Source organism: Hylobates moloch, unplaced genomic scaffold, assembly GCF_009828535.3.
Source record: "Hylobates moloch isolate HMO894 unplaced genomic scaffold, HMol_V3 SCAFFOLD_13, whole genome shotgun sequence".
In the NCBI taxonomy this organism is placed as follows: Eukaryota; Metazoa; Chordata; class Mammalia; order Primates; family Hylobatidae; genus Hylobates; species Hylobates moloch.
Window position 1 is genome coordinate 739,099 of NW_026652288.1, and position 26,631 is coordinate 765,729.

General features: G+C 42.2%; 1 protein-coding gene across 7 annotated transcripts in view; it reads left to right on the top strand.

The window, feature by feature from the left end:
• Window positions 1-26,631, top strand: part of SNTG2 (syntrophin gamma 2) — a 383,441-nt gene that overhangs the window by 106,949 nt on the left and 249,861 nt on the right. The gene's annotated exons all lie outside the window — the stretch shown is intronic.

The following is a 26,631-nucleotide window of genomic DNA, read 5'->3' on the forward strand; positions in this document are numbered from 1 at the left end:
TCTGCGAGCTGAGGAGCAAGGAAGCCAGTTCGAGTCCCAAAGCTGGAGTCTGATGTGTGAGGGCAGGAAGCATCCAGTGCGGGAGAAAGATGCTAAGCCATTCTAGCCTCTTTATGTTTTTCTGTCTACTTTATATTCTGGCTGCACTGGCAGCTGATTAGATGGTGCCCACTGAGATTAAGGGTGGGTCTGCCTCTCCCAGTCCACTGACTCAAATGTTAGTCTCCTTTGGCAACACCCTCACAGACACACCCAGGATCAGTACTTTGCATCCTTCAGTCCAATCAAGTTGACACTCGCTATTAACCATCACAAGTGGCAAAATATAAATGCCTCTAAATGTGCACAGGATCTTTCTATATTTAAACAATTAGTATAAATTTGCATTGTCAAAAAAATCTTCCAGCTGGGCAACATGGTGAGACCCCATCTCTACAAAAGATTAAAAAAAAAATTAGGTGGCGTGGTAGCGCACACCTGTAGTCCCAGCTACTCAGGAGAATTGTTTAAGCGTCAGGGGTCGAGGCTGCAGTGAGCTGAGATGGCGTCACTGCACTCTAGCTTGGGTGACAGAGGGAGACACTATCTCAAAAAGACAAAAAGTAAAAAACTTTGAAAAATTATATTTGAATTAATATAAATAACTTATATTTGTATCTGCATTCTTTTCTGCTGTTATTTTCCTTGTTCATCATCTGTTGTTGCTGACTGAGAGATAGGATTATGTGTCAAAAATTAATATTTTTCTCCCAACATGTAAATTTAGAGTACAGTTTTTTTTTTTTAAAAAAAGATAATGAATGGAGATGTATGTCTTCTCAATGAGGGTAGTGTCTCTGTCTTGTCTCTGACCTTTGTGTCCACAGCATGTGGTGAAAGTACAGGCAGAGTAGGCACTGGATTTTTTTTTAAAAAAGCAAACAACACACCAGTAGTGTTAAATGAATAAAGGACGCTGGAAGTTATGTGACATTGTTTGTTTGAAATTCTCCCTGTTTTCATTTTACATAATGTTTGTTTTAGTGGGTTTATCGGCAGTATTTTAATTTGCTCTGTATTGGATTATGGGTAAATAGATTGCTTTCCATATAATTCCACAATACCTGTTACCACATAGACTCAGAAATCCTCGTGTCTCCTCAGCTGCTGTTCACACTGCTGCTTTTGTCTGATTAAAGTTTGGTTGAGCAGAAGGTGAACCCTGGTTGCTATTTCCAGTGTCCCCCACATTGGGGACCTGCATGGGAGTAGCATCATCCTTGGCTAGAGGGTGGAGTTTTCGTCAGAAGTGACCAACCTGTCTTCGTAGAGGCTCATGGTTCATCTCAAGCACCATCAAAAGCATCTGATTGTACCTAACTAATGGCACCTGTTTGTGCCACACAAGCCTGTGGCTCCTAATGAAAGTCAGATGAACTGAGCTTCCCTGTGCCAGAGCCCTCCTTGAAGGCTGTCATCGCCATCACTGGTCCAGTGCCCTCTCCGAGATGGGCTGCTGCACAGCTGTCTCCCCAGGAGGGAGAGCAGGATGGCAGCCATGGGACCACACCTGGGCTCCGTCTTTAAATGTTGCCATTTGTCTTCTAGCTGGGCTCACTTTGGGGCAGCATTTCCTTCCTTGTCCTAGTTGCTGCTTCAGTAGAAAAACAGGAAAGCAAATGCATCTTTCCCCTTCGTCTTTGAACTGCATTGCCCACTGTCTTGCAGTGCCCTTTGCTTAGCTTTGCCGTCTGCAAGTTCATCTACGAGACTGAGGAAAATGCGTTCCTGGCAATGGACTCCTGGCAGCTTCTGCCATCTCTTAGAGCTGGAGTGAATATTCTACAAACATGTTTTTAGATTTGATCTTGAGAAGGAATGTAGGAGTTTCCTGGGAAAGCCAAATATCACAGGTCCTTCTCCTCCTAGACTAAGAGTTTTCAGCTGCAAAAGGGCAAAAAAAAAAAAAAAAAAAAAAAAAAAAAATCAGTCAAGATATCTATGTAAACATTTGGAAGATGATGAAGCTTGTACAATGTGAAGGTTACTAGAAGGATTCTGCAGGTTTTATAAATACAAGTGTGTTCTGAGATTCTAATGGAAACTTGGAGTCATAATTAGATTTGAACATTTTTTGGAATTTTAATATTTTGGATACATAATTTGTAATCTTTACTATTTCATCTAAATAACTTTTTTATTTTATAAATTTCTCTTTTGTGGAATTTTGAAGTATAAGGAAAACCATGACAATGGAAATATAAAACTCCCTCAACCCTCATGACTCAGAGGGCATAACATGAATAATCTTAGACAAAAGTTCTTAAAATTTTATCTTTGTTTAGAGACCATTTTAAAAAACAATCTAAAATACATTAAAGCTTAAAGATCCAAAACAAACTGAGACATACCTGAAAAAGTGCTGGGAAGGTAGATTTTTCCATTTAATTACTACAACATACCATAAATCTATATAAACTAAGACAGAGTCATATTGGATCAAGGGTACAAAAGCTCAGTAGAATCAAATATAGAGCTCAGAAATAGGAGACACATAACAAAAGTGGCATGGCAGATCACTGTGGAAATAAAATATTTTGTATAAAGAGATGGAAAGAATGGTTAGCCACATGAAGTAGGATGACATTTTATCCCTACCTTACATCATATCAAAAAAAATAATACAAACTGGAATGTACTCTTACCTGCAGGCCTTAGTGTAGGAAAGATGTTTAACACCAAGACTAAAAGACTTTAGGGATAAACGAAACGTTTGATAAATGTAATTACACTAAAATAAAACATTTTAAATTAAAGGAAGTAAAAAGTTAGAAACTGAAAATTACACAGAGGAAACCAAAGGTTCATTTTCAAGAAATGAAATAACAGATACCAGTGTGAACTCAGTTGTTTAATATTGATAGCTATCTAATGGATATGTAGGTATTAATACACGTGTGTATGTGTGTACTGTGTGTGTGTGGAGAGAGAGAGGTGCACAGATACGGAGACAGAAGTGTCCTACCATGGATCACTGAGCAGTCCTGGAACCAAAGACACCCTCTAGCATGAGAACCCCAGCTCCTGGCTTTGGATTCTAAATGCCCTTCTTCTTCACAAAAGGGAACCAGGGCCCCTGAGGACAGTCTGGCTCCAGCACTATGTTAAGTATAAGGTTCATCTGGAAGAATGACAGGTGTAAAGGGCAGAAAAGTCAGCTTGAAAGTGTCCCATGGGCCAAGCCTGGAATAATTCAAATATGAACCTAAAAATGATACTAAAGAGTTATAACTATTTGAATGAAATAGTGAGTTTATACTGAAATAAATGAATAAATAAATGGAAAAGAAGAAAAAGATCTACTTGTAGTTAGATGCCAACTAATAAATCGAGAACAAATGCTGAAGTTATAATAAAAGGTATCAATGGATTTAAAACCAGTGGGTGGAGTCAGACCAGGAGCAGGATATCTTCACAGTCCCAATGTGTCCTCCCATGAATTACTTATAAATTACAAAGGAAAAAATGGTAACATTAGGGTGGAGAAACTTGTGGGTCCACAACTTAACCAAGTGATCAAAATTACCACCATAAATGAGAAGGACAACAGTGATAGAATTGTAAACTTGTGACCCTCACACAATCACACAAACTTCAGCTGAGGAACATTCCACAAAATAACTGACCCATGTTTCCAAAAAAAAAAAAAAAAAGTCAAGATCAAGAAAGGTAAACAAAGGGTGAAAAGGTAAAAGAGACGTGACAGCATAGAGCCGCGTGATCCTTGGTTGGACGCTGGAGTGGAAAGAATGACAAAAGGTCAACAGGTTAAAGAGACGTGACGGCACAAAGCTGTGTGATCCTGGGTTGGACGCTGGAGTGGAAAGTGATGATAAACATTTTTAAGGCAATTAACGAAAATGGAATATGTGTATTAGATAATAGAAAGGTATTGTGAGATGATCAATGGGGTCACATTTCTGCACAACTTGTGTGCAGAAGTGCTGATTGCCTTTGTTCCAGACAACCTTTTCAAGGATGTTTGTACAGCAAACAGCTTTCCGAGGTTGAGGTAGTGTTTTGCCTCCGATAAAAGGGCAGGCATGCTTATTGAACATTGTTAAAGTTTCAAAGTTTCCTACGCTCAGGGTTTCTCTTCTGTAATGCAACCCACCAGGTATACAGCTGTCAATCATCTGGCCCTCTTGATGGTTCATGGGATGGCAGGCTCAAGAAATCATAAAGGAAATTGTGGGTGCTCTGTGTCCTGCTCGTCTCTGAGTAACGAAGTCCTTTAGTCCTTTGTCTCCAAGCCAGGCATCTCATGTCTTCTGCCAGCATCCGTGCGCTGTTGCTGGATAACATGTTAGCTTGAATTTAGGTAAAATCTTAAAACCATTCTTGTCAGGTGTCAGTGATCAGTTTTCTGAACTTTGTCTTTGGAATGGAGCAATATAAAAATATTCCATTATTGTTGGATATTACTTGGTAGTATTTAAGAGCAGAGATAAAACAATTACTAAAGAAAAAAATGAATATATACTATAAATCTATAACAAAGAAATATGTATCACAATAAAAATGCAACTTATACATCAGAAAAATGGAATCAGACATGAGGCCTTTCACAGAAGTAACATGTTAATAACAAACATGAGTGTAATAGAGGAAAGAAACACAAAGGCTACAATGAAGGACTTTCACACCATTTGACTGAAAAAAGCTTAATTAGAAGGAGTGTGCACTCACTGGAATTATTATAAGTTGCTGGTAGGAATATAAATGGCTCTACAGTAACTCCGATGGCCACGTTTGTCATTATCTCCTAAATTTGAACATGATCAAGCCCACTCTCAGCCATGCACCAAGGATATACTTTTGTTGTTGTCTAGATGGAGACATAGAAATAAAAGCAAGAAATGATGAAAGACAGGGTTCAGAATCCTGGCAACCTTGGGTGGGTGGGAGCAGAGGAATGAAGTGGGGGCTATATTATTAGAATTAGATTTTTTCTCATGCTTTTGGGTATGACAATAATAAAGAAATGTCATCAAATAACTAAATAAGAACAAGCTATGCATGGATCAATGATCAGAAAGTGCAAAAAATGAAGGGCATGATTAATCCAGTAGAAAAAGAAAAGAAAAATAAGAGATGTAATATTGTATCTCCAAAGTGTAACAAAACTAACGGTCATTCTTCAAATAAGAAAACATATTGGGCACCAACTGTACCTTATGACTCTTCTGTGATAGATAAAATGTTGAGTTAAGCATGATTTTAAGTTGATTTTTGCATGTACCAATTTTCCCTTGATTTTTGTGAGTTATAGAATACTTCCCCTTAAAAGGAAATGTGACCACATTGAGCTTGAAAATTAGGCTTAATAAACGTCAACCTGCACTTCATGGTGTATTAGTAAGTGATTCATTATATAAAATGGAAAAAAAAGTGTGTGTGTGTGCATACACACAAACACACATATATACATATACATACATATACATACATACACACACACACACAGCTTGGTTACAGTGCATATTTTTGTTTCTTTGCTTAGTAAAAGATCTACCACATTGTACATAACAAATAGATATTTCTACTTTAGTTGATATGAAATAACCATAAAAAACTTAATTGTACTTACACTTTGTGTTTAGATGTGGAAAGTAGCAAGAGACTGTAGTATCCACTGTAAACCATGACTATACATAGATAAACTCTCAAATCATAATTCTTTAAAATCTATGCAAGAGCTTTCTAAAAAAGAAACATACATTTTTTTTAAAATTCATAAAGTATAAGCCCTTCCTAGAGGAGCAGATATCCACCAGTGATGCTGCCGGGCTCCTCACAGATGAGCTAAGGAGAAACCAACTGGACGTTCCACAAAACTGTGAAAAGCTGCATTTAGCTGGGTATGGTGCACAGACTTCCCAGGAGTTGCAACCAAGGAGCATTTGCCCACCAGCCCTTCAAAGAAGCAGGAGGCATTTGCAGCAGCCTGGGAGTGGGGCAGCAGGGCCGAGAGAAGAGTTCCATCTCAGGCACAACTGGCTCTCTCCAAAAGCACCAGGAAGGAAAGCTTTCAGCAGGACAGCAAAATGCAGTGTGAGAGTAGGAAACCCAGGGATGATCCTGATGTCGGAGTGCTCCCGAAGGGACTAGAAAATAACTATGAACCACATGTGTGATTTCACAAACAGAAAGTAGAAGCAATTCAAGCAGAAAGGTTATTAATGAAAAACATGTTAGAAATAAATAATTATGTCATTGGGCTTAACTGAAGAGTGGACACAACAAAATACTGAAATTGAAGATAGGTCAATCACATAATTCAACTGAAACACATGGGGGAAAAGGCATTGAATTAAAGGTGTATTAAATAAAGAAAAAAGTTTCACATTTATGAGATAGTAGCAGAGTCTAACTTAAGTAGATTCCCAGAAGAATGGAACAGAAGGGATATTTGAACATACAATGGCCAAGAATTTATGAAATCAGTGAGAGTTATCAATACATGTCTTGAAAAGTTCACTGGACCCCAAATAGCATAAAATTAAAACAATCATTTTTAAAAGCATATAATAATCAAACTGCTGAAAGTGAGAGTAAATAGAAAAATCTTAAAAACAGAAGATTAAAAAGATAAAATACTTATGTAGAAATAATTTAAAAAGACAGCCACCTTCTTAGAAACAACAGGGGCCAGAAGAAAATAGAACCATATCTTCACAGTGCTAAAAGAAAAAAATAATGAACCTAGAATTCTGTATCTGTGAAAGTATTCTTCAACAATGAACGTGTGTTAAAGACCCATTCAAACGGAAGTAAAATAAAAAGATTAAACCCTTAAACAGCCTTGCACTGTAAAAAATGTTAAAAGACATACTTCAGACTGAAAGGAAATGAAAGCAGATAGAAATGTGAACCACAGGGTGAAATATGAAGCACCTGAAATTAAATATAAAAAGCACATGTCCACATATGTAGTTTATGTATGTTTTAATGCATTGATATATAATTATATATATGTATATATACTGAAATATAAATTTAAGTTTATATATATAAAAATAAAGTACTATATTGGGGGCTTATCGCTATGGAAATCATGACAGTGTGACTATAGAGGATGGGAGGAGTTACTAAAATTACATTATTTGAAGATTCTTACATTGTTCATGAAGTGATGCTATATTTGATGGTAGTTGGTGATAGGAAAAAATTTTTATTCTCAGCTAGAGAAACTGTTAGGAAATTTTAAGAATCTACATTTAAAAAAAAAAATTAAAAGTGATGCAATGGGATACTAGGAAATACTTGATTCATTCAAAGAAGACAGAAAAGAAGAACAAAGAATACAGTATCCGAATAGAACACAAACGGCAAACATGGTGAAATCAAATGAAACCACATCAAAACTTACCTCACAGGTTAAAGGAACAAGGACTTCAATTAAAAAGTGGGGGTCAATGACAAGACCCAACTTTATGCTGTTTGCAAGAAACACATTTAACAAAGAGACAGAATGAAACGGTTTGGGGAAGATATTCTGTGTCAATACTAAGCATCAACAACATTGTGGGGCAATTTCATATCAGACACGGTGGATTGTGGGAAGAAGATTTGATGAGAAAAGTGAAAATAGCCAGCTTATTTTCACTCGGTCTGTTGGTTACATGTCAGCTGGAGCTGCGTAGCCGGAGCCACACAGCCATGTGGGATGTGGGGGTGTCAGTCCAGCATGGGCTTGAGAAACAGGGAGTCTTCATGGAGATCTGAGGCCCCTGCCCACTGACTTACCAGGCACTGTGCTCTGTGGCCACCTGCTTTCCTGGGATGCCTGTATTCAGACCCTTCACCACAAGGCATCTGACATAGTGACTGCCCTCTGTTCTAGCTGGGTGACCATATAGTTAATTGTCTAAACTGTGAATAGTCACAGGGAACATATTCATGGTTACATTGTGATGAGAGGCATAATTGGAATCGTCCCTGGCAACTGAGAGGTGACATCCCCCACACCTGCCCCAGCATATACCCTCTGAGAGTGTTTTGGTTGAGGTCAAACGAGTTAATTTCTTTTTTCTTTTTTTTTTTTAAATTTTATTATTATTATACTTTAAGTTTTAGGGTACATGTGCACAATGTGCAGGTTTGTTACCTATGTATACATGTGCCATGTTGGTGTGCTGCACCCATTAACTCGTCATTTAGCATTAGGTGTATCTCCTAATGCTATCCCTCCCCCCTCCCCCAACCCCACAACAGTCCCTGGAGTGTGATGTTCCCCTTCCTGTGTCCATGTGTTCTCACTGTTCAATTGCTATTACCAACTGGATGTTTGCTTACTGCTTATCTTACGTAGCACGCATTGTATTATGAGATGATGTTTGTTATATATGTTTAGAGTTTAAATATTCAAATTATTTTCAAAGGAGGCATTTTTGTTTTTGTTAAAAAATTGTATTTAGCAATAGGTTGCAAATCACGAACTTTCTTCCTAATGCTATCTGTTTTATGATACTCCACTCAGCTTTATGTATCTGAAATTTGCAGTTATATTTTATATGTCGTTTAGCTGAATGGCCATATTAAATAGATATTCTGGAAAGAGTCTTGGGTTGTAGGATTGGTAGCTTTGGATTCCATGTAGATTTTGGCCTCTGCAGAGCCACTAACAAGATGTTTGGATTTTGGTGAGAAACTCACCTTCGTTTGGCTTTGGTGGTTTTTGTTGCCAAATGAAGATAACTTACAGGTTACAAAAATAATCACATGAGATTATCTAAAATGCTTTGTATAGCAGTCACTTAGGAAACTGTAGCAATAATGATTTCATTATTAGTTTAGTGCAAAAGAAATTGTGGTTTCAGACCGTGAAATTCAAATCATTATAACTAGGCTCACACACATTTTTATTAATCAAAATAGGAACCATTACAAGCAATACATTTTTGCCAATGAGAAATAAGTTTGTTTTTTCCTGCGACATAAAAATCCATGCTTCAGGATTCGACGAACTCTTGGAAAGCGTTTTCTGCATCCTGCTGGGTGTGGAAGTGTTTTCCCTGCAAAACGTTGTGAAGATGCTTGAAGAAGTAGTTTGTTGGCGAGAGGTCAGGTGAATATGACAAATGAGGCAAAACTTCGCAGCCCAATTCATTCAACTTTTGAAGCATTGGTTGTGCAGTGTGCAGTCACGTGTTGTTGTGAAGAAGAATTGGGCCCTTCCTGTTGATCAGTGCTGGCTGCAGGCATTGAGTTCTTGGTGCGTCTCATCGACTTGCTGAGCACACTTCTCAGATGTGATTATTTTGCCGGGATTCAGAAAGCTGTACTGGTCAGACCGGCACAGACCACCAGACAGTGACCAGGACATTTTCTTGGTGCACGTTTGGCTTTGGGAAGTGCTTTGGAGCTTCTTGATCCAGCCACTGGGCTGGTCATCACTGATTGTCATATAAAATCCACTTTTTGTCACACATCACAATCTGATTGAGAAATGGTTCATTGTTGTGTAGAATAAGAGAAGGCGATGCTTCAAAACGACAAGTTTTTTAATTTTTGCTCAGCTCCTGGGGCACCCACTTATCAGGCTTTCTCACCTTTCCAGTTTGCTTCAAATGCTGAACGACCGTAGAATGGTCATCTTTGAGTTCTTCAGCAGCTGCTCGTGTGGTTTTAAGAGGATCAGCTTCCATGATTACTCTCAGTTGGTCGTTGTCAACTTCCAGTGGCGTCGCTACACTCCTCATCTTCAAAGCTCTCATCTCCTCTGCAAAACTTCTTGACCCAGCACTGCACTGCACGTTTATTAGCTGTTCCTGGGCCAAATGCATTGTTGCTGTTGGGAGTTGTCTCCTCTCCTTTACGACCCATTTTGAACTCAAATAAGAAAATCGCTCGAATTTGCTTTTTGTCTCACATCATTTCCATAGTCTAAAATAAATATAAAACAAACAGCAATTAGTCACTAGCAAAAAAAAAGTGAGAAATGCGCACTAAAATGATGTGTAACGTAACCACATTTACTGAAGATGTATTCCAGTATCAAATGGCAAATTCCAACAATGCAGAAACTGCTATTACTTTTGCACCAATGGGTAATGAGATAAAATCACTTCCATTTAACGTTTATAACATCACCAGTTTATCACTATGTCATAATTAGTACTTGACATATTCTATTCACCATACATTGCAAAAACATATATTTACACTTTTTATTTGGGAGGAGCTGATTTTCATGGATCACTTCTGCTTCTGTGGAACTAAGCATTCACAATCTTCCATGGAAAGGATAAAATACATGTTTTTTTCTAAAATTAGTTAATAACATTTTAGGGAAACCTAGTATCTTTTTTTCTTAGATGTTCTTAAGCCTCTTTTTTAACCTCCTTGATGTTTCCAAAGTGAGTCAGAGAATGAGTTTATGAAGTTTGGGCTCAAAGAGAGCAAGATGACACATGACATAGTCTGTCAACACTCTCTTTTCTTGAAGCAGCACCCATCTCAGTATCGAACTCAAAGAGGTAAACTTTTAGCACTGGAACTAAGTTATCCAACTGTGTAAGGGCACCCATTTATTTTTCAGATGGAGAAACCAAGGCTGAGGAAATTCGAGCGAGGTTATATAGCAGATCAAATGACCCCCACCCATAAATCATGCCTGGGTGCAACACAGGCTTCTCTATGCAAACCCCAGGGAGAGTGCATCACTTTCCCTGGGAGGAAGTGCAGGCTTATGGGTCCCACAGTCCTTGGACTCCCAGACCTTGGGCTAGAGCTTTGGGGTGACCCTCAGATCCTCTGCACAGTAAGGACAGAAGTAGCCTCTGAGTCAGTCCTCCAGGAATCAACAGGCATTCCCCAGGTTCAGTCTGCTCTGTCAACCTGAGCTTATCCTCATTTCTGCTAAGAGATCCTATTGCCTTGCTTTCAACTGAAAGTTATTTTACCCGTATCTTTTTCAAGAGTGGTCAGGCACCAGGTGTGAAGTAGCTAGTGTGTCACCCAATAATCCAAGGAGGGAGAGTCATTTCCCACAGACCCTCACATAGCAGGACGCCCATAACCGTGTCAGCAGGCCGTGTTTTTAAAAATTTTCTTGAAAGTTGAGGTTCAAGTAGATATAGATAGAATAAAATATTCCTCGGTTCCATTGAGTTTTCTCCTAATATTGGGCATTCAATAGATTGTAGAAACATGAAGCAAATTAACACGGTTTCCACAGTCGAGATGGTAACAGTGGAATGGCAGAGCCCCATAACCAGGGGTTATGATCTGTCATTGCAGCTGCTGGCCCTGAATCCTTCACGGCATGATATTTCCCTACAGGCATATTCTTAAAAATATGAGTGATAAAATGCTTAAGAAAATCAGAAATGCATTAAAATGCAATTAGGTGTTCTCATTTTTATAGCCATTTTATATTTTGTACTGTCACGTATTGTTGGATTTTAGCTTCAATATTAATAACAAAAGCTCTTTTGACAGTTGCTTAAAAATCCATTACATTTCATCTTAAATTCATATTCTGAAAGCACTGATGAAACACACAGCACAGAAGTTTCATGATTTTATTTTATATATTCAGAATGGCATAAAGATAGCAATAATCAATCTTCTCTAATCGGCTTGTGACGTACTATGTTTACAGTAATTAAAAAGGACATTCAGCTTTCTAATCATTCAGATAAATGTCACTTATGCGCCAGCTGTTTGTCACTGTGTCTTTGCCATGGTAGGGCCATACTCATCCACTGGAAATGCCAGTTTTTACCTCGAGGCTGCTTAGAACAAAGCTTAAATGGCTGAGTAAAAATGTGCATTTGAAAGACGGAATTTGTAATAACATCTCTCAAACACGTGAGTGTCATTAGATCTGTTTCCAGTCACAATGAGGAATGTGTTGTACATGGTTTATGATGGAAGGTGTTTATTATCCCGAGTCATGAACAAGTCTATGTTTTGAACTTATCTCTGATATTTTATAAGATGCTAAGCACCTTAACACAAAAGTAATGTCTGAAAGATTCATCCTGCAAGACTGTGCTGCTTTATTCTGAGCTGAACTCAGGCAAATTTGCCAACATAGATGATATGGGGCGTTAGAATAGTCCAGGCCTCTCTTATATAAATGAAAAAAGAAACTCTTCTGATTTACATTCTGAAAGTAGTCCAACCTGCGAGTGAAACTGAATTATATTCTCATTAAAATTCTGGTCTAAAGCAATGCACGTGGATTATGGAACAGGGAAAGAAAATGTCCACTGAGGCCAGGAAAAAAAAAAAAAACAAAAGCAGGCCGGGCGCAGTGGCTCACGCCTGTAATCTCAGCACTTTGGGAGGCCGAGGCGGGCGGATCACGAGGCCAAGAGATCGAGATCATCCTGGCCAACATGGTGAAACCCCGTCTGTACTAAAAATACAAAAATTTGCTGGGCATGATGGTGTGTGCCTGTAATCCCAGCTACTCAGGAGGCTGAGGCAAGAGAATCACTCGAACCCAGGAGGTGGAGCTTGCAGTGAGCCGAGATCGCACCACTGCACTGCAGCCTGATGACAGAGCGAGACTCTGTCTCAAAAAAATAAATAAAAACAAAACAAAACAAAACAAAAAACAACCCTAGAAAGCTGTCTAGTTGAAAACTCGGCTCAAGAGATGTCCCTGGGAACTCTGGGCCCCTTCAGCACCTCACCCAGGAATCCCGGGAAGCCCACTCCTCACTGCCCAGGTTCCCTGGACACTCGTTCCCACAGCCACTGTTTCTCCAAGTCATTTCAGAACCCCCGGCCCCCTGCGTGTTTCTGCAGTGATGTCAGAGTACAGAGGGATGGAGTCAAGCCAGTCGCCACCTTGGAGCTTTTTTCGAGACCGCCAGTGCCAGTGAAGTGATGTTGGCAATTTCTGCCGGTCGGTCTGAGGGGTGGGGGGTGGGGCAAGAGGACAGGAGAGCAGGGCGGGAATTGCCCTGAGCCCACCAGAGACCCCACCTGACTCTGAGCCTGTGCTTCGCTCTCTTATTTCATCTCGACAACAGTTTTGCCAGGTAGATGAGACGTTGCAATTGATAACATTGCAGCTCTTCAGCAAATGGATGTGGGCTCACATTCAGATGCCATCATGTCACCCAAGTGTGGAACTTCTTGAAGCTTTTGTTTACTCCTCTGTAAAATGAGGATGTTTAGGAAAACGTTACTCATTAGCCGTTGATGAGGGTTAAGTGGAATAATGCTCCTGAGCTTCTTAGCAGAGTTTCCGACATAATATATGCTATTCATATTATTTTTAATGTTAATATTTTTTCATTGTTTGCCTCATTTTCCACAAGAGGGAACTCCGGCTCACAAAAGCTAAATGTCTTACTTACATGCAGCAGATTAGAAGGTGACATAGCAGGGATTTATATTCCAGTCTCTGTAATGCCAAAATTAATTCATAAAATCAAATCTATCTTGCCTCACAATAGCCACATGTTGAGAGTTACATTCATATTTAAGGTCCAGAAAAGAAGCTTCTTATCAGCTCCGTTGTGTCTCTAGTAACTGTATTTTACTATGATATTTTCTGCAGCAAGCAGGTGAACCCTGATGAGGGTGTGCAGTGCCTGTTGCTGGTGGAGTCTGTAGTGACTGTATTTACGTGATATTTTATACTTTAGCAAGCACGTGAACCCTGATGAGGGTGTGCAGTGCCTGCTGCTGGTGAACTGGCTTGCGTCCTGCCTCTATGTGCATTTAACAAATGATATTTTGTGTCACTGGGGGGTGGTCACACTCGACGCGGGCAGTGGGACTGGTACAGAGGACACAGAAGCCTTGGGTAGGGGGCGCCCCTGGACTCTGTTGTGTGGCTTTTTCTGTGGCCAATTTCAGTTTTCATCCTTTCTCTGCAGTTAATCACAGCCACAAGTGTAACCGCTCTCGATGGGTTCTGTGAGTACTTCCGGTGAATCAGTGAAACTCTCGAATGTGAAGTTAGTGTTGGAAGTGAGGGTTGTCTATTGTGGACACAGCTCTTGCAGTCAGGACCAAAAGTCTTAGTGGGGTGGTCTGGGGGCTAAGCCCTTGACCTTGTGTTCTGGCCAAGTCCACACAGGAGGCTTAACCACAATACAAGCACACAATTGAGGGGCTGGGGACGTTGCTAAGTAGCATCTGGGAGAAAGGGCAGAACGTGGGTACAGCAAAGACCCCAGGGCTTGGCTGGGCCCTCGGAGCACGTGGAGCCGGCGGGGCTGCTGCTAAGCTGGCGCTGAGAGAGAAGGCAGACGTGGGGGCTCCTGAGCTGTTTTATGACGTTCAGCTGTTACTGTCAGCGAATCTGGGCAGTAGCAGGAGGTTTTAAGAACAGAAGTGACATAATATGACTTAGCACTTTGGAAAAAGATCACAGATACGTTTGTTGAAGGCTGAGGTAGGAGCAGGACGATTTTACGGGGCTTTCTTTTTATGCAGCTGCAAGGCGACTGGTGCAGGTCAGCGTGGCAGCGGTAGGGGAAATCGGGGTGTGTTTAGTGGTGAAGCGGGCAGAATGTCATTGTGGATCAGACGTGTGTTGTGAGAGACACAAGGATTTCTCTGAGGTTTTCACCTGAACAACTAGATGGGTGGAGTCACCCTCAGTTGGGATGAGGAAGGGCAAGGATGGGGCAGGTTTGAGGAAGAAGATACAGGAGTTTTGTGGGGACCACATGGAGTATGAGATGTCTGTTGAGGAGGCGGCCGGGTGCAAATATCTGGCACTTCAGAGGGAGATCCTCGCTTGAGATGTGGATTTGGAACTCACTGGCGTGTACATGGAGGAGGAGGTCACAGAGGGGATGGATTTAAATCCAGAGAAAAGGGCCACGTTCTGCGCCATAAAGTGTCCTAACAGCAAGCGTCAGACATGGAGGCGTCACCTCGGGAGCCTGTGGTGTGGCCAGTGAACTGGGAGGGGCAGCAGTGCTGTCCTGGGAGCCCCAGAGGGAGGGTGACTGGCAGAGGCCATGGGCTGAAAGTCAGGGAGCAGACACTGGCGGCCACTGCAGGGCCTAACAGCACAGGGGCTGTCAGCCCCTTGGAAAGAGCAGCTTGGATTCAGCAGTGGGGGCAAAGGCCTGGCAGGAGTGGGTTTGTCCAGGGAGAAGGGAGACCATGGAGCCAGGGAGTAACTTCCTCAAGGAGCTGCTCCCGCAGGTGAGTAGAGAACGGGGCAGCCCCTGGTGGGGAAGCAAAGTCAAGAGAATATTTTTATACAGGAACAGAAATGCCCTGCTGTAGGATGACAGAAGGATCCGGTGTGAGGTGAGCATGCTGGGGAGGTGCCTGGAGGGGTGTCCTTGAGTCGGGATGGGCAGTGTGATCCATCCGGTGCAGAGGGAAAGGCTCCCCTGGACAGGGCGGACCCGGACTGCCTGGACGGCCTCAGCCTGTGGGAAGGAAAACTAGGGGGCAGGTGGTGCTATCGCAGTTGTTTTGAGGTGCCAAAAATCACCCCCAGATACGACAGCAAACTTAATAAATGCCTCGTGGGTTCTGACTGGTCATTCTCCTATCTCTCTCCCTCTCCTGGGGCCTCCCTGTTTCCTAAGACACAACAATATTGAATTTAGGCCAATTAAAAAACCTATAATGGCCTGTAAATGTTTAAGTGAAAGGAAGGGTGGCCATTGTGTCACCTCCACCTTAAAAACTAGAGAAGTTCAAGCTTAGTGAGGGTGTCATGTTGAATTCTTAGATAGGCAGAGATCTAGGCCTCTTGCAACAAACAATTAGCCAGGAGGTAAACACAAAGGACAATTCTTGACAGAAATTAAAAAGTGCTACTCCAGTGGACACAGAAATGATAAGAAAGTGAAAATAGTCTTATTTGCTGATGTGGAGGAAATTTGAATGGCCAAGATAGATCAAACCAGCCACAGCATTCCCTTAGCCAGAGCCCAATCCATAGCAAGGCCCTAACTCTTCAATTCTGTGAATGTCTAGAGAGGGGAGGAAGCTTCAGAAGGAAAGTTGGAAGCTAGCGGAGGTGGGTTTATGAGGTTCAAGCAAAGAAGCCATCTCCACAACGTAACAGTGCAAGGTGAAGCCACAAGTGCTGATGGAGAAGCTGCAACAAGTTCTCCGGAAGATCCAGCTAAGATCATTAATGAAGGTGGCTACACTCAACAGTGGATTTTCCATGTAGATGAAACAGCCTTCTATTGGAAGAAGATGCTATCTGGGACTTTCATAGCTGTAGAGGAGAAGTCAGTGCCTGGCTTTGAATTTTCAAAGGACAAGCTGACTCTTTTATTCTGGGCTAATGGAGTTGGTGACTTTAAGTGAAAGCCAGTGATTTTCTTTTTCTTTTCTTTTTTTTTTTTTTTTTTTTTTTACCATTCTGAAAATCCTAGGGCCCTTAAGCATAATGCTAAACCTACTCTGCCTGTGCTTTATAAATAAAACCACAAAGACTGGATGACAGCACATCTGTTGACAGTGTGGTTGACTGAATATTTTTAGCACACTGTTGTGATTCACTGAGACAGAAAGAAATAAAAGATATCTTTCAAAATATGACTACTCATTGACAATATACATGGTCACCCAAGAGCTCTGATGGAGACATACATGGAGATCGAGGCTGATTTCATGCCTGTTAACACAACATCCACTCTGCAAGTCAGGAATCAAGGTGTAGTGTTGACTTCAAGTTTTATTATTTAAGAAATACATCTCATAACTTATAGCCGCCATAGAGAGTGATTCCTCTGATGGATCTGGGCAAAGTAAATTGAAAACCTTCTGGAAAGGATTCACCATTCTAGATGCCACTAAGTACATTTCATGATTCGTGGGAGGAGGTCAGAATATCATTAACAGGACTTTGGAAGATGGTGATTCCAGCCCTCATGGATGACTATGAGGGATTTAAGACTTCAGTGGAGCAGGTACCTGCAGATGTGGTAGAAGTAGCAAGAAAACTAGAATTAGATGCAGAGCCTGCAGATGTGACTGAATTGCTGCAATCTCATTATAAAACGTTAACAGATGAGGAATTGCTTCCCGTGGATGAGCAAAGAAAGTAGTTTCTCGAGGTGGAATCCGCTCCTAGTGAAGATGCTGTGAACATTGCTGAAAAGACAACAAAGGATCTAGAATATTCCTTGAGCTCAGTTGATGACACAGTGGCAGGGTTTAAGAGGTTTGACCTCAATTTTGAAAGAAGTTGTACTGTGTGTAAAATTCTACCAAACAGCATCAAATGCTACAGAGAAATCTTTCATGAAAGGAGGAGTTAATCTATGTGGTACACTTCAATGTTGTCTTATTTTAAGAAATTACCACAGCCATTTCAACCTTCAGCAGCCACCATCTTGATCCGTCATCCTACAACGAGGCAAGTTTCTCCACCAGCAAAATGATTACAACTCAGCTAAGGCTCAGATCATTGTTAACATTTTTAGCAATAAAGTATTTTTTTAAATTAAGGTGTATGCATTGTTTTATACATAATGCTATTCCACACTAATAGACTACAGTATACTGTAAACATAACTTTTATATGCACTGGGAAACCAAAAAACTGTGTGACTTGCATTATCGCAATATCCACTTGATTAGGATGGTCTACAACCAAACCTGTGCTATCTTTGAGGTTGCTTGTTCTTCTTTCATATGCATTACATAGGAAACTAGTCATTTAAGTAGATGTAATAACATTATATCCAATGTTCCCTATTATTGAACATTAAGACCTTTTTTTCCCTTAAATGTTTTTGGCTGTTGAAATTATAAATTTATGTAATTGCTTTTTTGGTTAGGGTGAGGTTGCATGATGAAAACTTTGTATTCTTTTCATTAACAAAAAGTTAAATGGTTATATGTTAAAAGCATGTCTCACTATTTAATATGCCTATTTTGTAGAAAGAGGGATTTTAAAAAGATATTTTTCCTGAGAAAATTTTTAATGATGTCTATAAAACCTATTTTTCTTTAGCTTGTATGTGGCTGGTGAACCTTAATTTTGACAAGATAAAGATGTTGGATGGACTCTCAATATTGATATGTGGGTTCAAAAGGAAACCGCCCAGATAGGTTCCCAGGCTCAGTAAGTGGCTGGTGTTTGAGCATAGCCAGGTGGAAAGGACCAGGGTGAAGACACGGGGAGGAATCTGGTCTCCGGCCTTGCTGCCTCCCGGCAGGTGCAGTGTAGCCCCTCTGTGCATGTGTGACCCTCGTCTGCCCGGGCAATGCTCAGACATGCCCGGCTCACAGGTAGGAGCAATGCCAAGTAGCTGTTTTCAGACCGTAAATCACTGTGACCTCCTTAGCTGAGATGATGCATTTCTCCCCTGACATTCTTTTTGACCTAAATCTACTAAGGTAAGCCTGCTAAAGGGAGCACACTGCTGGGAAACTGGAAGGAAGGAAGTGATGTGGTTGAGTGTGCAGTTTTCAGGAATATTTATAAAATCTTAATTAAAACAGGTAGAATAAACAGTGGTCTTTACATTGAGGGAGAATTTTCCTAAGTTTTGAGAAATTTGATAAAGGTATTGTTAAGTAATCAGCATTTCAATTCTATAAAAATGAAAAGACTATTTTGTAATTCGTTGCATTTTACCTGATGAATTTAATTCATTCACCCCTAAGATTCAAAGCTTACTCTGTATCTGACATTAAACACACCTCCTACAATTTATATATTATAACTTTCTCTGGAAATGTTTGCCTAGGAGTAAACAAAGTATTAAATTACAAAGCAACTCAAGGGAAATTATCAAATGTTGAATTAGCAGAACCTAAAAAAATGTAATGACTATAATAGGCTCAAGTTATTTTTTAAACAAGTCTATGTTAAGCAATACTATCCTAAGAGAAACAGTAGTTTTTAGGAATATATCCATCTGATTCATATGGCACTGTGAACTTTTTGAATCAGTTTTATGTGTGTAATCTAATTTAATTATTATTTCATTGCGATGTTGGTCTAAGAACCAGATTTTATCATTTTAAGTAAAAAATCCATAAAATAATCATGGAATCATATATGACTATACAGAATGGACCATAGAGATCCAATATTCTCATCATTATAGGTGCCAAGAATAATGCACATAAAAGAGTAATAACTTAGCCAAAGTCATGTAACTAAGAGAAATGGATCAGATGAGGGTTGGAGTATAATTAAACAGACGCACGTATGCGCATGTTTTTAAGTGGAGAAGTGCTCACTGAGTCCTCAGCCTGTCCTAGGCACTGTTGGCCTTTTGGGATGCAAAGTGAGTGGGGACGACCTAAGTGGCAGCTCCTACGTCCTTCGCAGCCACCACACGTTGCAGGACTGAGCTGTGGCCACCAGCAAGTCTCAGCCAAAGACCCTGCTTTTACAGGGACTTCATTTTATGTCTCTAAACTTCAAACTCTTAACTTTGATGGGCAGAATATTACCCATTTTTCCAATGGAAAGTGTTTGTCATTGTTCATTGGAAGAAAATGAATGTTCAGGTTTCTGCTTTCATTTAACCTTCCAAGGGCAGCTGTCATTGTTTCTGTGTAGATCTTAGTAGGATGCTGACTGATTGGCGTTCGTTTTTCTTCTTATCTGAATTGGTTTATATCTAAAACTAGGAGTGTGGATTTTCCTCACTCAAATGACATTTGCTGATAGATTACTCGTTGGTGTCTTGATTCTTTCTGTTGGTTTGATATGCTGCTGGATTAAGAGAGTTTATTTTTCTTTCTTGTGCCAAAAAATGGTTTCATTTTTACTAACATGAAAATATCCATAAAGATAACCTGCCAGAAAAATGACTGAATTATATTGGACCACTGCTATTCTGTGACAGGTTCTCTGTTAGGGACTTTCACAAATACCGTCCCATTTGCCCATTCGTGTGTCTGAGTAAAGTTGCAATTATCTGCTTTTACAGATCAGGAAGCAGAGGCTCAGAGCAGTGAGGCAGATTGCACACCTGTGTGTAGGCAGCATGTGGCAGACGTCGTCGGACGCGTCTGTGGCTCGCTCCACCTCCTCCAGGGGCTCATGTTCTACATATGACTAAAGTCAGTGGTCACGCAAAAGTCTTCAATGCTAGTTATACCACCAGTATATAGATGTCTATCCATACAATCTTTAATCTTTGGTAGACCCAGTCGACCAAGTCAAAAGGCACAGTATTAGAAGTTTAGAATTCTTGATAACCAAGCACTTCTTACAGCTCCCTTAGCTGTTAACATCTAAAAACTGGGCTAAATTGGAAGTCTGTTCCTTCCTTCCACCCCGTGTGGCCCAGTAACTTATGTGGTTAATTTCTCTTCCCCTGTGCCTTTTCATGGCTCTGTACGCTTCTTTCAGCACCTGATATGCATTCACTAATTCTCTCAATGTCAACAATTCAGGGAAGGAAATATACTTGCTTCTGGATAAACAAGGGGCAGTGCTTTATAACAACTTGCATACATTTTTACCACACTTTGAATCTATAGAATAGCAATAATTATTTGGTGAGTGTTATGCTGTGTGATACTTTATGTCAAGTATGTTCTGTTTTAGAATAGCCTTCTCTGTTTGAATATGCTGGAAAGCATCAGTGTGCTACGCTTCCAACAAAGACATACATGAATGATCTCAGCAGAGATGCACTCAGCTGCATAAATTAATTAAAAAGCTGTAAAATAGCTAAATTTAGTATTTATGATTTTTCTAAATTATTAAGAAACTCAACTTAAATTTTATGAAGGTAAATCAACTTTAGCAACAAAAATCAGGACTTAATAAAAAATTGACCTTCATAGATTTAAATAATCAATAATAAATGATGCATTTTCGTAATTTTAAAAGTATAAACATTTGCATAAATTATTAATGTTTTGAAACCCTATTCTTCTAAGTCTTCTTCATGCTATATTTACATGTATGTATGTACATGCTATATTTACATGTATGTATGTAGGTAATTCTTAATATATTAGTTATTATCATACTCTTCTGCTTTTCACACATGCTTGTTATTTTTGGACTCCTTTTCTTATCAACAGATGCTGAACTAAATGTTTTTAGCAGCTTCTCAGTATCACCTATAAATCATAATGCACTTTAAAATTGAAAGGTGTGAAATGAACACCTTGCCCACCACTCTCAGTGCCAAGTCTGATTGTATGTTTAGGATGAATTCTTAGAAGTAAAAATGCCACATTAAAACCTAGGCCTAGTCAACGTTCACATCTGTTTCTGAGTGTTTTCTGGGAACATTCTGTGCATTCACACACACCTGCCAACACCATATGGCCATCCCTGTCCACACGTCTTTGCTAATGTGAGGTGTTGCTATTCCTTTTAAACATTTACCTGCCTGGTAGTTTAAAAATCTTAATGTTGTAGTGACTGTGATTTTTTGATGGCTAGTGAGGTTGCATGTATTTTCACATTTATAATTCATTTTCTTTTATTCCTTCTTTTGGGAATTACTTTTATCCTCCTTGCTCAATTTTAACAGGATGCTCATGCTTCCTTATGTGAGGCTCTATGAACCTAGTGTCTGCAGCATGCATTTATTTTTGAATACGGTGTTTTTGTTATAGAAAGGTTTTCTATTTCTATAGAATGAATCCTTTACTCAAGAACTTCTGGTTTTTGAGTCACACTAACCCAATACGCTTACACACATCCCCGCATCCACACACACACACACACACACACACACACACACACACTGATATTTCCTCACAGGTTTGTATTTTGTTTTTCTGCATCCCTATGACTGTTGATCTCTCTGGAACTTACTTTGTGAAATGAGGCATATGAGACCGATGCTTACAGTTATCAAAGCATTACTACATTAAGCAGTAGTCTTAAAATCTTTCTTTGTAGGAATGTTTTTTTTTTTTTTTTCTCCAGGGATGTCACACACCCCACATGTACCCAAGACCTCCTGGTGCTGATGCGGGTTCACGGCACTCACTGTTTTGCGGCCGCTGCGGCATCACAGGCTGACGCCGGCTCACGCCCCTCACTGTTTTGCGGCTGCTGTGACATCGCAGTGGATTTTATCTTTTCATGTCTCTGTGTAGCATGTCGTCTTCTCTGCAGCTGTCCTATTTCATTAAGCATATTGTTAGAATTGTAAGCCTACATTTCAAAGTTGTCTGTACCGGGTTTTTATTGGAATTGCATGGATAAAGTTATAAGGGTGGAGGTACGCTTCCTGTGGCATTCCGTTTGAGAACTTTCTGGTGCCCCTCGGATATGCCAGGCTGGGCTGTAGGTGCTGGTCCCCCTGAAGTGGAGAAGGTAGAGAGGACCCTTCCATCATGGAACTCACGCTCCGTTGTAAAGCGGCACACGGGTTCTGAGAAGTTCTAGGGAGAAAGATAAAGCTGGGAAGAGGTATGAAGAGCAGTGAGGGATGGCGGAGTTCCGATTTTAACTGGTTGGTTAGGGAAGCTGCCGAGGAGGGGACTCAGCCCAGACCCCAAGAGATGAGGATGCCGGAGAGAGGAGTGGGCGGGGCAGGTGGACGGACCCCAGGCAGGTATGGCAGGATTGCAGGATTGCAGGACAGCTGGACAGGGCAGGTGGATGGACCCCAGGCAGTCACGGCGGGGCTGCAGGACAGCTGGGCAGGGGACAGGGAGAGACTGCAGGTGCCAGCCTCACAGGGCATTGCCGGACACTGGCTTTTCCTTTGAGAAATGGCAAACTCTGGGGAGATTTTGTTCAGAGAAATGACATTACCTGAACCATATTTTAACAGGGCCACCCAGCTGTGACTTTAAGAATACACTGAACTGGGGACAAGGCTGGAAACAGGGAGGTCTTTTATGAGTCCAATAAAACAGCTTTGAAGGCAACTGAACCCTGTGACCCCAGGCAGAGGGGGAAACATTTCAGGGGATTTGCTGGTGAGTTGGACACCGAGGGTCAGGAGGGAGGAAGGTCACAGGAACTGAGGAGCTTCAACCGAGACAGCAGGATGATGCTGTTGCCACCTACGGGGATGGGGATCGTTGGATGAGAAGGGGTTTAACCGAGACAGCAGAGTGACGCCGTTGCCACCCACTGGGGTGGGGGGAATCATTGGATGAGAAGGGGTTTTGCTTTTGTTTTTAAATATTTTTATTTGTTTTGAATGGGAAAGACTCGAAGTTTACTTTTGAAGAAGTTGAGTTGGAATAACTATTTTATTTCCAAAAAATGTGTCAAGGAAATGTATACAATTAGCTCGTTAAATACCCAGAATTGCTTAAGCAATGGGAGATGTGGGCCCTGGAGAAGGCAGGACCCGGCGGAACCCACGTCCCCTCTCCCTGCCTTTATTCCTCCTGGTGAATGACCTGCTCTTATCTCAGCACCTCCGTGCCCAGGCTGTCCACAGAGGTTTTCCTGGAGAGCTACAGGTGATGTCTGCAGCGCACAGGAAGGGGCACAGAAAGCAGTGCCTGGAGGGCATATTACTGCATATTACCGCAAATAATTCTCTCTGGCAACTAAGGCAAATTTGACATAACGTGTGTTATTATAGAAGAAAGTGATTAGCATAAATTGCAACTTTGATTTGGAACGCCTAATTACCTCTGATTTGGTTGTGTTCCTGACTTTAGTTTTTTAACATTTTGAACAGAAGTTAGGTTTATTTCAGATAGCATCATCTGGTTCGCACGGCGTTAATAAAGCAGCAGATGATTCATTAGAGGTCTTTGTTGAATCTTATTTGCTTTCCTTAGCTAGCATTTAAAATTTTATATATTTAAAATACTATGTTTTATTTGTTAAAGCTTGGCACACCCTTCCTGTGGCCTCGGTCATGGAAACTGTTCTCTGTGGACACCAAGTTCAGTGTTTTCCATTCCTAGATCCCTGGGTTGCAGGCAGTGTCCTCACCAGGACAATTAACCAGTAGCAATGGTGAGTGGTCAGCGTGATGAATTAGTTGGAAGTTAATATCCTATGTGAGTGTGGACTTTACATCAAGATATAACATCAATCAATATCGCATCTTTTTGATGTGAACTAAAAACTGTTCTTGTCCTGAATAACGAGAGCAGAGCAAGCCCTTCCTCCTAAGGCGGCTGCACTGCCTGAGCTTCTGTGGGAGTGGCCCACTGCTCACTGTGGCCGCTGCTCGCCACGTATCAGCCACTCGGGGTCTCTGCACCACCCTGTTCCGGGTCCTGCTCCTTATTAGTGCCGCCCCTGAGGTCCTCCACAAGAGCCCTACGAGTCCCCCACGGCGGTGGCGAGGGGCACCTGTCCTGGGCAGTGGTGTGGCTGGGGGACAAGCGATGGCTCACTGAAAGTCTGCAGCAAGAATGTGCTCAGATGCATCGGTCACTGGGGGATCTGGAGAAATCAGGCTGGCCAGAGCTCCCATTGCCAGGGAGATTCCTAGGTCGTCATGGAGAAAGCCTGTTTAGCAGGATAATACGGCCTCTGTATGCACTCGGAGTGAGCGCGTCCTTCCAGACACTGCCTGTGACTTATTTTTATAGGAATTTGACTTTTACTTTGAGTTTTGGGTTCCAACTTTACAACGCCAGGCTTGGTCTGTATCAGCTAAAACTTTTATTCCTGTCCTGACCTCAGCATATTGATACACTTACTCTTCTGTGGTGTGTATGTGCCTGTGTATGTGTGTGCATGTGTTTGTGTGTGTCTGTGTGCCCATGTTTGTGTCTGTGTGTGTGCATCCCTGTACGTGTGTGCCTGACTTTTTGTGTGCACGTGTGGAGGCATGCATGTGGGCCATGTGTGTTGCATGCATGTGTGTGTGTCTGTGTGCCCGTGTTTGTGTCTGTGTATGTGCATGCATCCCTGTATGTGTGTGCCTGACTTTTTGTGTGCACGTGTGGAGGTGTGCATGTGGGCCAGGTGTGTTGCATGCGTGTGTGTGCAGGTGGTTTCTAGGATGTGGGAGGGGCGGTTGGAAGGTGGAAGAGGCACGGCTGCTTCCTGGGTGGTGGCATGAGAAAGGTCTGGATGCTATAAAAGCAGCAGGTGTTTGTGTTTTGGGGTGTCCTAGGTCAACAATTAAGGAAATGCTTCTGAGCTCCATTCTGCAGGAATCATTACCGAGAACCCTGGTGGCCCTTCCTTTTCTCAGAGCCTGAGAGCTGTCAGTCATAGTAACTGTCAGGGAACGTGAGAACCATGGCCCAAGGAGAAGCCAGGAGAGAGACTGAGACCTGGGGCCTCTCCCAAGCCTCAGGGCCCTTCTCCTTTACGGCAAACAGGATGACTTTCTGGCTTCCACGGCCACGGCGTCCTGAGGAAGCCCCATCGCTCAGCTCCTCCCATTGTCAAGCCCACACGCCTGGGCTAGGGGCTCAGTGCTTGCTGCCCTGTGGCGGAGCTGGCCCTGCTTCCCTCTGTGTGCAGCGGAGTGGGGGATGCCCACCTGTCATCAGGCACCTGTGTGTGAGAGTAAATACGAGAGGCAATGGTGCGATATCCTCGCAGGTGTGGTGAGAACGCACATCAAAGTCAGGCAGGGAGCTGCAGGCACTTACATTTCATCCTGTTTCATGAGCTGCTTGGCTAGAATTCTATTTTCCCAATCAGGTGTTCACTTATAAGAGTTACATATTACACACACTCATGGGGAAAATACTGAGGAGGGTCTTCCTGCCCTTAAGGACACGTCTACATTTCTTCATCTCTCCAGTGAGCTCAGCCCTCGGTCAGGCAAGGCCAGCAGTCAAGCTGCAAAGGGCCAGGGGGCCTGGGTCCAGCCACACCCCGTGCACCTGGGACACAGCCAGGGCCTCCTTCCCGGCTGCCCTTGGTGCCTCTACAGGCACCGCCCCTTACAGAGAGCTGGTGGATCCACAGACGTCCCATGAGCTCCCAGAGCCGCAGCAGCACTCCCAGCTCCGGCGCCCACCTGGTCTGGCAATCTCACCTATGTGTAGCCCCCTGGGGTCAGCGAAGTGGGTGGGAGCACACAGTGCCCACAGGGATGCGAAGAAACCATTAGAGTTCCCATTGGGTGCAGTTTTACTTATGCTGGGTGAGGTGTGGATTGCAGTGGCCGGGTCCCTGGGCTGCTGGCCAGATGGTCATGTGTGACAGTGTGTGTGAGCACAGTCCTGCATGTGTGGTTGTTAAATTAACAGATGCAATTCAGTGGGGCACACACTCTTTTTTGTGCTGTGTTGAGTGATTGAAAGCAAGAGGAAACCACTTGGAACCCTCCTGAAACTCTCCTGCGCGTGGGGATCAGCTGAGGATGTTGGGAGGAGCAGATTCTAGCTTGGTTGGCAGCTTCCCTCGGCGAGGGTCTGTGGTTCCCATGAGTGCTGAGGAGGCCTCCACTGTCGAAACAAGCCCAACAAGCCCTTCCTACCGCCCTGTGCTACTTAATGGAGGCATTTGATGAGCTGGTTTTTTAAATCCTTTTGCTCAGCCTGGATCTTACCTGATGAACTCCAGATCTCTGGGGCAGACACAGGCGCTGGGGCTCCGTGGACCCCCTGTGTGGTTCTCACAGCAGCTGAGTTGCGGAGCTGCAGGGTCCTATGTGGCCACAGCCTCATCCTTCACACGTGGGGACCTCCCTGTCCGTGGGCCGGGCTCTGCCCTCATGTATGGCTCTGACTGTGGGCCAGGCTCTGCCCTCATGTATGGCTCTGAGTGTGGGCCAGGCTCTGCCCTCATGTATGGCTCTGAGTGTG